The sequence below is a fragment of the Temnothorax curvispinosus genome, unplaced genomic scaffold (genome assembly GCF_003070985.1).
Source record: "Temnothorax curvispinosus isolate PA1 unplaced genomic scaffold, ASM307098v1 QBEX01011079.1, whole genome shotgun sequence".
NCBI lineage: Eukaryota > Metazoa > Arthropoda > Insecta > Hymenoptera > Formicidae > Temnothorax > Temnothorax curvispinosus.
This window is the reverse complement of record NW_020220859.1, coordinates 1-4,720: the sequence shown is the minus strand read 5'-3', so window position 1 is coordinate 4,720 and position 4,720 is coordinate 1. Positions and strand designations below refer to the sequence as shown.

General features: G+C 39.7%; 1 pseudogene; it reads left to right on the top strand.

Annotated features, from left to right (window-relative positions):
- The first annotated feature begins 752 nt into the window (after nt 1-752).
- LOC112461103 lies at nt 753-1,297 on the top strand (annotated as a pseudogene).
- The last annotated feature ends 3,423 nt before the right edge of the window (nt 1,298-4,720 follow it).

Below are 4,720 nucleotides of genomic sequence, written 5' to 3'. Positions count from 1 at the left end.
TTAATTCCGTGCATATATCATATACTGCGTTCTGATATCTGTAGCCGTATGTAGCGTTCCGTATGTAATATACCGCGTTCCGTATGTAATATACCGCGTTCCGTATTGTCATATGTATTAATTCGGTTCATATAGCATATCTGATATCTGTAGCCGCGTTCCGTTCAAGAGACACGGTAGTGTCTCGCGCCAAGTACACGCGGAGCGAGACCGACCGTGACTCTTTTACGCGACGCGACGGGTTGCGAGTACTCGAGATGTTGAGATCTCGATAACGAGTGAACGGATCAAGTTCTAAGTAGGCTTGATCGATAGCTTGGGGTCCAATTAGGGGAGGGTTTCTCTCATAATATTCCGCTACGTGCCCTACGAGCGGAGATATTGCGACGCAAAGTCCAAATGTGAAAATTTATTTTTAAGATACGTATTCTACTACTTCTAACGCCGACAAAATATATGACGTCATAATCTGAAACGTTACTTTCATTTTTTCGACACTGGCGGCTATCGGCGTTAGTATCGCAGTGCAGTGCAGTGCAGACAGTGCGTTCGTTTAGCGCGCTGTCAGTCAGTTCATTCATCGTCAGTTAACCTATCTCGATCGATCGAGAGACACGGTAGTACGCGCGGAGCGAGACCGACCGTGACTCTTTACGCGACGCGACGATTAATTTAAGGTATTTAGTGAATCGGAGCTTTAGCTCTCTTCGACGAGCTGTAAACATATCAACGAATTCTATTTCTTTCCGCAGGTATGTTCGACAAAAAGAAGAATGGCACTTCAATAAACGTAACGGAATTCCAAGCTCTTTACAATTACATAAATTCTTGGCTCGGTGTATTTTGTGGCTTTGACCACGATAATTCGGGCAATATACAAGAGAATGAGTTAAACGCAGCTCTAACACAAATGGGCTATAGGTAGGCTTAGTCCGGACTTCATTCAATTCCTTATAAAAAAGAGCGATCTTCGTGGTCATCAGTCCATTACTGTGGATCAGTTCATAGTATTGTGTGTTCAGATACAGAGGTTTACAGGTAATTAGAAATGTTTACATAAAAAAAAGAAAATTTTATGATAATTTTGATATCGTTTATTAATCTAATTAGAGACCTAACTATAAACATCCGTACGTGCAATGGTTTGATAATATTTAGCATGATTTAAGCATGTTTCTTTAACAAAAATATGTTGTATGTTACAGAGGCATTTAGGACAAGAAACACAGATCAAACTGGATCGATTACTATTGGATTTGAAGAGTTTCTGGGAGTAGCTCTTAGCTGCAGCATATAACGTTTTCATATTTTTTTAATAACAATACAGTTAAAACATTTTTTACACTTGTGTATGCTGAAAAGCAATTATTGTTTAACTTATGCTACAAGTGCTCTATTTTTCTATCTTAGAATAATAATAATGTAAAACGTGGGTTTAGACATGTAAGATCTTAGGCTTATGAAAGATTTGTTTGTTCTTGGAAATTTCTATTTTCTTCGCCACTAAGTTTTTAGTGAGGTTTATTTATGTTTAGTTAAAATGATAAAATTAAGATTTTTAATATATTAAGTAACACTTGTATTATCCAAATTTTTTTACATTTATCATACGTGTTTACAATTGCTATTTTTATAAAGATTTATTTACTAGTACAAGGTTTATAAATTTACTGTCTTTATGTGGAGATACAGATAGCTTTACCTGAAATACACATGAAAGTAAATAGGACTTGACATAAAGGGTTTTTTTTTTACACAGATTCTTTGAGAATAATGCAAATGTTTGTTTTTTAAATTTACGAGACTATAAAATTGTATTACTCCACATGAAACTGGCTCGGGAAAGAATACAAGAAATTGAACGATAATATTATACATGCTGTATAAACATGCTGTATAAACATGCTACAATGGCTGCGTTCAACAGAAAGAAATTATTTTAAAACTATTGTATATCGAAGGTACGCTGCATTAATGTCGAGATTAATGCAATAATTGGTTATCCTTGGTATTTGTAAAGAATCGAAACTAATAGTATAATTGTGTCGATTATGGTAGGCGTTATACCGAAATAAGAAATAGTAAACTATGCAGAAGCGTTGATCGATTATTTTGTCAGTGTAAATAATATCTAGATACTCGGATGCGCTCGCACGTGCAAATCGTCCTATTTCTCGATCTCTTCGTTTTTATGATCGCGTTTTACGTGCTCGAGTGTAATAAAAAAATGAGAAAAAAATGACATAAAACAAAAAAATGGTACAGTAGTTTCACGGGACCGCATCACACGGTAATCGAACAGCTTTTTATAATCGATATTCCTCACGTGCTCGGAGCGACGTGACCGATCTCTCGAAAGGACGAAGTATAATCTCTAAGTACTATTATATCATCAACACGCTCATACAATGAATCACAAAATTATTTATTTCTCAATTGCAGACTTTAAAAGATTGATACTCTTTTAGGATAGGATATTTTATGGATAAGTATATTTTATATATTTATTTATTATTATTTTATACTTGACAAGAATGCGTGGGATCAAATTCTTTCGCCATTGTTACATTAAAAATAACTTACAAAAATTACAGATTTATCGAGGTATTTATTTCACAAAAAACTAGTCCAGAAAAAATAATAAAGTACATGTATATAGTTTTCTAATTATAATCTTAAAATTATAAGTCAAGAAACACGGTAGAGTGTCTCGCGCCATCAAACATGAGAAAATCTTATGATAAATAAATAATACTCGGTAAATAATACTCGGATGTGCTCGCACGTGCAAATCGTCGGCCTATTTCTCGATCTCTTGGTTTTTATGATCGCGTTTTATGTGCTCGAATGTATTTAAAAAAATGAGAAAAAAATGACGTAAAACATAAAAAAATGGCACAGCAGTTTCACGGGACCGTATCACGCGGTAATCAAACAGCTTTTTATAATAATTAATCGATATTCCTCATGTGCTCGGAGCGACGTGACCAATCTTTCAAAAGAACGAAGTATAATCTCTAAGTACTATTATATTTATTTCTCAATTGCAAAATAAAATAAAAAAATGTTTTCGTCATGAAACAAAAATGCATATTTTTATGATTAAAACTTTAGTTAAAACTTAAAAGGCACTTTCCTGGAAGGATATAGTCGGATGGCGAAAGAGTTAATCGATATTTCGTGAGCGATTCACCAAGATACCAGACTTTACTAACTCGACATTTGTACTGCATTCTAAGGTACTTTGAGACCGCGAAATGAAAACGAGCGACATACGAGATAAACATCTCGTGGGTCGCAGAGACGCGAAACTTTGGCAAAAATAGCCGACTGACACCGGCACGCCCAGACAGCCACCATCCTGATGCTTCGTGAGCAACGACATCCTGCTGAATATCTTGCTACACCTGTCGCAGGAATATATTTATTTCTTGACGTCGCTGTGGGTCTGTAGGTGAGCCCTGAGGTTGCTCCTATCGGCGAACGCGCGATTGCAGTGCTGACATCGGAACGGCTTCTCGCCGGTGTGCGTCTGGATGTGACCCTGGAGCAGCCACGGCCTGGAGAACAATCAAAGTTTATATAGATCAGAGATGTATGTGTGTGTGTGTGTGTGTGTGTGTGTGTGTGTGTGTGTGTGTGTGTGTGGCGCGTGTGTGTGTGCATGCGCACGCGTTTCAAACGATTTACCTATAAATCTACCTATAAATTTGGTTTATAGGTTAAACGTTTGTATAACTGTTTTGCCACCGGTACCGTCGTCGGTACCGCCGCGGCCGGCGTCGTATGATCCGTAGCCATGGCCACGGCTATATCCGTATGATCCGTAGCTATGTCCACTGCTATATTCGTAGCCACGGCCATGGCCATGGCCACGGCCACGGCCACGGCTACGTCCACTGCTATATCCACGATCGTATCCACGACCGCGGTATGACCCGCTAGATTTTCTGCTCTTCATCCATCTTCTAGCTGTAACAAAAAGAGAAATTATTTAACGATTATGATTTGTTCGAGAACGAGCTCGATCGTCTATTTGGTTTTCGTTTCGTCGCGCAAACGAAGCTTCGAGAAGCGTGCTTCTCGCGTGATCATCGCATGGCCCTATTCTTCGGTTGCCGTGATGGGCGGTCCTTCACTTGTTTTTCGTACAACCAGCGACGATCAGGCAAGAGCGTTACCGTTCGGAGCAACGCAACGCGTCGTCAGTCGGCGTATCGAAATCATCGGGCAAGCTCGTCGTCTCCGCGAATCCCGCAAAAATTATGGTGATCGCGCGGTGTCTCTCCGGCGTGTATAAGCGAATTATAACACGATCCTACACCTCCGTCAGTGGCAGTGAACCACACGGGATTCAATCACCGCTATTGCTTCTGCAGAAAAACGAATAAAGTTGTTCGAAGTACCCGACGGCTTGCCCGCGAGTCAAGTGGGACTCTACGCCGCGAATGACGTCACGCGCTACTGTGACCGCTCGTTCGACTCGAGACTGTCTAAACTCTCAGGCAAGAGAGACTTAATTGTGAGAATAATAAATTGTGATGTTTGACAAGTTTGTCTAATCCTGACTTTATTTGTGAGTGCCTACTCCGATCCTCTAGCGATTCTCATAATCGCGTCACGCGCATTCCGGGCTCAGCGCTGGGCCGTTCCGGCGAATCGTCTGGCGAGTGCAATTGACATCTCGAAACAATTGCGACTCGCGCGCTTTCTCACACAT